The sequence below is a fragment of the Ahaetulla prasina genome, chromosome 1 (genome assembly GCF_028640845.1).
Source record: "Ahaetulla prasina isolate Xishuangbanna chromosome 1, ASM2864084v1, whole genome shotgun sequence".
Taxonomy (NCBI): domain Eukaryota; kingdom Metazoa; phylum Chordata; class Lepidosauria; order Squamata; family Colubridae; genus Ahaetulla; species Ahaetulla prasina.
The window spans coordinates 26562410-26570928 of NC_080539.1; positions in this window are offsets into that span (position 1 = coordinate 26562410).

Genomic DNA, 8519 nt, shown 5'->3' on the forward strand with positions numbered 1-8519 from the left:
CTATGTAGCCTAGTGATTCAGTGAGGGCCTCTGGGAAATGAAATGACTGAAGAGATGCCTGCACCAATGCTTGGGATAAAACAAGAGGCAAATGTGACCAGATATGAATTAAAACTTAGCTTTGAGCTTACTCTGTAATAATAAAGACAATGAAGCATAATTTCATCTCTGCTGAATCTATAGAAAGAACAGATTTTTTTTTATCCTGTAGATCCTAAGGAAATGGATACAATCCTCTGCAATTTTAACTCAGCCAGCTGTAGATCAGATCCATGCCTATCTGGCTAGTGATGCAGGATATAGTCAATGCTTCTTTGAGGAAATGGGAGGTGGTAGAGGCTGGTGCATGGCTTCACCTGCTTCTCAGGAGACCTGATTGAATAAAATTGGACAACTATTGTCTTCTAATTATTTCTTCCTGGGGAAGGTTATTGAAAAAATGATGGGGCTACAATTTTTAAGGGCTCTGGAGAATACAGATAATCTATACCCCTGGCAATTGGGTTCGGACTTGGTCAAGGGAGGAAACAGCATTGGTTGGTCTGATGGATGACTTATGTATGGCAAGACCTGAATGGAGGGAGTGAGGTTATTCTTGTCCTTCTAGATCGTGGGTGTCAAACTCGATCGCGTCATGGGCTGAATCGGGACGTATCGTGACATTTCTTGCCTCTGTGGAGTCGGAGTGGGGGTGGCCCACGGGCCACCAGTTTGACACGCCTGTTCTAGATCCTTTAGCAGCTTTTGATAGTATCAACCACAGTATCTTTCTGGATTGCTTGTGAGGGTTGAAAAATAGGGCAGAGTGTTGCAAATGGAGCCAAATGTTGGTAATTGTGAGAATTTGCTCCAAGAACAGTTACAGGATTACAGAATATGTTCTTTATGGAATTTCTCTTGGTTAAGTCCTGTGTCATATCTTGGAATGGGTAACTTTAGGAAACGGTTGAGAAAAGTAATCAATCAGTTTGGGATTAAGCACTGTATCATCAATATGCAGTACTTATGTACAATATGTATGCTTGTTACACAGCTCTACCCTGGGCCTATTGGGAGATTCAGTAGAAGTCATGACCTGATATCTGGAGGCTATCAGAGTTTGGATGTAAAAGATTAGACTCAACCCAGACAAGATGGAGGGATTCCTCATTCAGAAACTTATTGATTCTGGACTTGCTCAGACTTTGTGTCTGATAGGATTGAACTCCTGTGGAGGATGCACCAAAGACTGTCACTCATGCCCTTGTCATCTCTTAATTAAACTACTATGGGATCCTTGGATCAGCACTGGTCTGTGGCATGCCAGAAACTGGTCTGTACAAATAAGCAAAGCCCCATCCACAGGATGCAGGCAGTATGCAAAACCACTCCCCCTCTGGTCCACGGAAAAACTTCTCTCCAAAGAACTGGTCTTTGATGCCCAAAAGGTTGGGGGTTACTGGTTTATAAAACTTTTAGAATTCCTTACATATTGTGAGTAATATATATTGTAATTTCTTTTGAGAAAGTCATCCAGATTTTCCATTTTTCAGATGTTTGGAACTTAGAACTGCATTGGGCCCTTTTCATAGTGTGATGTGCTTTAAGAAAAAAGGAAACAGGTAAATGAAGCTTGTATTCTAGCTTAGTTTCCAAATTTTCAAATTTACTACTTTGCATTGTTTCTATTTGCATACTATGGTTTTTGTATTCAATGATTTTTTAACAGACTCTTGGAAGAAATATTCTTTTTGGTTCTTGGTACGTTTACTGGATAAATGCAAAAACAGCCTCAAGGTTGTCCACTTTTCTTATCTCCACATACCATGTTTTCCCAAAAATAAGCCCTAGCCTGACTTTTTGGCCTAATATAAGCCCTACCTCCAAAATAAGCCCAGGGGAATGGGCTTGGCCAGCACAAGAGGTGACGAACACGCAGGGGCCGACTATGTCCGGCAGCAGCCACAGCCCGCCGACCCCTTGGCACAGTGTAGATAAGTCTGACCACAGAGGCAGAGGTGGGGGGGAGACAGGCAATCCAGACCTGCTGTGTGGCTACCTGGCTCATGGGAGGCTCGCAGTAGCACCAGCAGCAGATGGAGACAGAGTCACCGTGTGGGGTGGGGAGAGGCAGACAATCCTGATGCCCCGTGAGGCAACAGGCAAGCCGAGAGAGAGTGGGATGGAATAGGTGGCATGTTGGTGATCACATGCCTCCCCCCCCCCCATGCCTCTGCCTCCACTTGAGTCCACCACATACTTTTTGCCCAGAGGTAGACTGAAAGCTTTGCCTGCTTGCAAATTGGGTGCTTTGAAACGGAGCTAAAAGCACCCCATTTGCAAGCAGGCAAAGCTTCCAGTTTCTGTCATTTCTCCAATGAAAAGTGTGTCTGCCCTGGAAAGTCTTTTAAGCCATTGCGTCCATGGGCAAGCAGATGATGGGAGAGAGCGGACGGTCGGTTGCAAAATAAGACATTCCCTGAAAATAATGGGTCTTTTGGTCCCCCCAAAATATATAAGACCCAGTCTTTTTTTCAGAGAAACACATATGATAGCATGTCTAAACTGGGTTTACAAATCATGCTGAGCTAGAATTTTCATACAATAATGTGATTTGCTGAGTAAGCTATTGTTTGTTGGTTGACATTTCACTCTAAACTGGAACATCCTTGTGGATGGATGTGTTAGAGTGAAACTTTACATACAATTAACATCCATCACCTATCCATTGAAATTAATCCAGTTTTCTAGGGTCACACAATATACCCAATAACAATACTAGAATAGGACAAAGTAGCATTTTGGATCTGATTCCAAAAAGGTGCTTCAGTGTATATGGGGATACAAAGAAAGAGTCTGGTCAGTGGTTCCTTAAATCAGACACCAGGCTTAAGGATTGTAAATAGGTGCTATGTTTGCATCTCCAAATCCTCCAAAGCACATTTTTACCTTGAAATCTAGAGCATTTCACCATGTTCCCCAGCAGCTGAATTTGAACATAGTGTACTTCAAGCTAGGTTTGACTAGTTTGTGATGCAGTCTCTTCTATGAATACGACCAGACAACAACTGAATTTAACTCTGAGTAGATATAATACGTGGATTATTTAAACTGCACCAAAAGGAACATTTTCCAGGACACACTTTCTCCCTATTCTATCAAATTCAGATAGAAAAAGCAGAATCTGGGAAGTTGCTTTTTCTCTAATTAAAGGAAATATGGCCTCTTTCCAAAAGATGCAGGGACAATAATATGCTTATAAACCCCTGGGAAAGAAGATAATACATTCTTTTCTGGTTTTGAATTCCTAGTCTGAAATTTGTCTGTATCTTGGTTACCTACATGGCGCCTTTTATTTTCCTTGAACTATATAGAATCAATCAGAAGAGGGCAGTGCACTCATACTAAATCCAAAAACTTGGCTTCATTTTCTGGCTTGTAGAAAATGTAGACTATTCTCAAGTGAATTTTCATAAATCGATCTTCAGCTATTGGATTCTGAAACCGATTGTCTGTCCTCTACCCTATGGCTGAGAGCAATTTCAGAGATGAGGTGGGGAGAATGGTATTAGTTGGGAATACATTTTAGACACCACTTAGTTTAAAGCTGCAGTGGTACTTAAAACTATCTCTTTTAATCCTACAAAGGAAAGGAAAGAGTTCTGCCTTGGGAAATCTAATTATGTATTTCCCATATGTCCAAATCCAGGGTATAGCTGAATCTTGGAACAAGGTGAAATTTTTGAACTTGGAATAGCTTTCTCTTAACCCTAGGAGGAAAGCAGCAAGGGCAAACCACTTCTGAAATCTTGCCAAGAAAACTGCAGAGACTTGTTGCCAGGATTCAAGACTCAAAAACATACACATACACACAACATTCCTATGCAACTTCCTCCTCAGACCTTCCCACAGAAAGACTTTTCTACAAGTTCAAAAGCAGATCTGATTAATAGTGCCAATAACTGACAATTGAGACAATTTATTTTTTATTTTGCTTTTTGTAATGTCAAATTCTATAGAGCTTGTGGGCAGGTTGTTTTCCATTAGAAGAACAAAGAATGTAGAATAATAGGATTGGAAGAGAACTTGGAGGTCTAGTCCAACCACCTGCTCGAGGAGGCACTACACTATTCTGGACAAATGGCTGTCCAGTCTCTTCTTGAACCCTCTAGTGATGGAGAGCACCCACAACTGACAGAGGCAAGCTGTTCCATTGATTAATTCTTCCCACTGTCAAGAAATTTCTCCTTAGCTCTAGGTTGGATCTCTCTTCAGTGATCTTCTATCCATTACTACTTGTCCTGCCCTCAAGTGCTTGGAGAATAGGTCAACTCTGTCTTCTCTGTGGCAACCCTTCAAGCACTGGAAGATGCGATCTTATCCTTCTCTTCATTAGACGAGATATACTTAGTTACCTCAATTGTTCATCATATGGTTTAGGTGCTAGACCCCTTATGTTTGTTGCTTTTATTCTTTCTAGAATCTCAACATCTTTTTTGTATTTTAGCTCCTGGAACTTGATGCAGTGTTCCAAATGTAGTCTCATCAGTGCACTATAAAGCAGTACTATTACTTCATATAATCCTGAAATTATCCCTCTTTTGATGCAACCTAAGTGCATTAGCTTTTTTGGTAGCTGCTGAACACTGCTGGTTCATACCTGACCCGTCTATTAGGACACCTAGATCTCTCTCATCTTCTCCTTCTTCTGCCACCTGAGTTTCAGCAATCTGAGTTTATATAGAATATTCTGTTGTTGACGTCTGGTTTTATGAATTTTTACAAGCCACAAGTGTCTGCCCAATTCATTTTAGTGCCACCAACTGGAAAGTAAGCATTTTGTTCAGAACTTACTATATCTTCTCAATATCAGTCACCATTCTAGTTCTGAACAATGTTGAGAAAAAGCTTGGATATAAAACTGATGAAGACATTATGTCAATGTCACAACACTCAGTGGAATTTTTAATTCAGGAAGAATTATGATTTGATAGCCAGGCAGCTTCATCTTATTACCAGTACTCCAGATAATCCAAACAAATGCTACAGCTGTATTGGAAAAAAGTGTGAAAGGACAATAGCCATTCATTACATTTCCCTTTGGTTGTGGGATTTTTATTTTGCTTTAGGAATAGCAACTAGCATGAAGGAATAATACCCGCTTAGGGAATATGTAAAGCCAAGAATAGGGCTCCACCCGGACTAGATGGTCTACCCCGGTGAGGGGAATGGTAACGAGCATATATGGGTGTCAGGTGAAAGGTAGAGATAAAAAAGACTACCAGGGGTGGATCGAGCATACGTGATAAGAACATGAGGGTGAATGTACCAATATAACGGAATACTTGTTCACTTACTTTTTGTAAGCTCCTACTGGTCAGCCAGAGGGAGAATGCAGATTAGTTCATTATGTTCTCAGCATTCCAGGAGTGAATAAAGTTGGCAGGTTTGCTTCAAGCTGCTTTTGAGGAATTAAGGAATGGAAATAGTGTTTTATAGATATGCCCTTTACTTTGCCATAGTTATCACCATAATATGCATTTCTCTAAATGGGATCTGTTAAAATATACGTATAAGTGTGTAATGACATATAGAGTAATCCATTAAATATAACTATTTACCTTAAACAATATAAGCCATAGATAATGCCCAGATCAGGTTTATCAACTTTCAGTTGGTCTTTGTAACCAAATCTTTAAGAGAAGCTTGTGCAGCCCCTACACCGTTCTTCCTGCCAGCCAACTGATCAATTGGATAGTGCAGAAGGAAACTGGCAATCTGCTTTGAGCTCCTTCACCTGTTCCCAGCAACTCTATGGTATGTGAAACCAGTGATTTGCATCAAAGCCACTGGAATTAAGAAGGAAGCTATATTGTTTCTCTTCTCCTCCAGATAAATCTGATTAAGGTGACTGGTTTCCATCTGCCGTTAATAGTGGGAAATTAGCAATATTGAGTAGGATTGCTAGAGAGAAACTTCATATTAGGAAAATGAAATTGACAAGATTATCTTCACCCTTCTATTGGCAGATAAGTTTATATGTAAAGGTGTGTGTGTGTGTGTGAGAGAGAGAGAGAAACTTGTGACCACAATTGAGTCCAAAATTTCTGTTGTTAAGTGAGACATTTGTTAAGTGAGCAACATTTTATAACCTTTCTTACCACAGTTGTTAAGTCAATCATTGCAGTTGATAAGTTAGTAATCTGGTTTTTAAGTGAATCTGCATTCCCTATTGACTTTGCTTGTCAGAAGGTTGCAAAAGGTGATCACATGACTTTGGGACATAGTAACGGTCATAAGTATGAACCAGTTGACAAGCATCCAAATTTTTATCACATGATGCTTCAAAGGTCGTTACTGTCAAAAATGTTCATGTCACTTTTTTCAGTGCATGAAAATTTTTTTAATAGTATTTCAAGCACAAGAATAAAGTAAAATTGCTTATAATTGCAATCACCCCTTAATATCACATGATCAACAGAGGATTAATTTCACATTACTACTGGGATTATTTCTTTGCCTGGAAAATTCTAGTGAGATCATATTCGTGCAATGTTATTTCAGGTATATGTCTTACCATGAATGTCCACAAGTTCTTACTGTTTCTTCAAAATGATGACAGCATAATTGCACTCCCTTTTTATCCAGCCTATGGATAAAAGCTCATTACAGTACAAACAACAACACATTACAAAAGGGAAGGGCTTGTGCAATGCTGTTTGCATGCAGCCCTTCAGGAATACCACTATAAAACCTATTCTAATCAAAACGAATGGATAGGGTATTGACAGCATACCTACTTGATTGATACATAGCAACTTTTTAACTTTTTTGGAGAGATGGATGTAGACAGGAAAGTTATGATTTTTTAAATGTTCCCAAAAATTTGAAAAATTAATACAGGTAGATCAATACCTATATAGGCAGTGTAATTTATAAGACACAATCTAGTTACTGAATTACCTCATTTTCTGGTGTTGCACAAAATACTAAATCATAAATATTAAATTGGCAAGGTTCACACCATATGTTAACATAAAACAAGAACCAATCTCCCCTGCTGAAATGTCAGATACAGGAATTACTTGAAAGGTGTGACTTTTGCTGTAGTAAAATTTTCTTTGGAAGAGCTCAAGAGATGAGATTTCACTAGAGAAATTTATTTATTTATTTATTTATTTATTTATTTAATCAAATTTTTATACTGCCCTTCTCCCGAAGGATTCAGGGCGGTTCACAGCCAGCTAAAACCACAATAATAAATATAATAAAACAATAATTAAAAAACCTATCAAATATGGCCAATTTAATATATATATAAAACAATAAAAACCAGTTAAAATTTAAAACCCCAATAGTAACATATAAAATTCTAAAATCCTATGCCAGTCCTGCTCGAAGAAATAGATACGTCTTCAGCTCGTGGCGAAAGGTCCGAAGGTCGGGAAGTTGACGAAGTCCCGGGGGAAGTTCGTTCCAGAGGGTAGGAGCCCCCACAGAGAAGGCCCTTCCCCTGGGGGTCACCAGCCAGCATTGCTTGGCCGACGGCACCCTGAGGAGTCCCTCTCTGTGAGAGCGCACGGGTCGGTGGGAGGCAAACGGAAGCAGCAGGGTTATTTAAATATAAGGTTATTTACAAATTAGAGGTCCCTTTTGTTTATTTATTTGATGTACTTTTTGTCACTTTATTATTTTCCCTTTCCCTTTTATGTTAGTTTGTATTTTAATGCATGATGTTGAAACTTAATAAAGATATTATATAAAAAAGGGAAAAAAGGCTCAAGAGGTGGATAGATAGAGAGTGTGGGTGTAGATGTTGGGTAATATCCTGCCTTTAAACTAGGGGCTGAACTGAGCATTTTTGGTCTTTTTCAGCTCCTGGCTCTAAGCTTTCCCTGCATATTATATAACAGTACAATATGAAATAGTATGTATCTTAATATAATTCCTGTTTCTACCTCAAATTGAAATGGGGGGGCTATCACTTTTGATTGATTTGAGAGCACCTTGGAAGTTTACCCATGATGATTTTCATGGACAGGAAAGACAAACTTCTGCAAAAGACAGTTTGTTTACTAACGTTGATTTGCAGAGGGCTGTGGGGAAGTTTGAAAGTGTATGTTCACTTTCATGTTCATGAAAGCAGCCCTGGGTAGCCCAGCAGGCCTAGCAGAGGCTCAGCGCTAAGCAACTTTGCTTCACAGTATAATCCAGAATGTATGAGGCACTGAAGCTTCATGGCAGGCAAAATTATTCAAAAAGAGATTATTTTGGGGGGGGGGCGGAGAACTGAAAGAGCTGAACTGCTGCAAACAAAATTTGTGCCATGATCTGTGGATCTTTTGGGAGAAACAGTTTACACTTTCTTGCCTGCTTCAAAACTGCACAACATTAGTTGCTCTGTCAGCTCTCGGGCTTGTTCCCCTTGTGTTCTGTGGCCAGTAGCTTTCCCCCCTTCACTTTCCTTCTTCAGGTTACCTTCCATGCCAGACCTTCTGGCTCAGCTCCCCATCCCTTAATCTGACTCCTACAGACTTGGC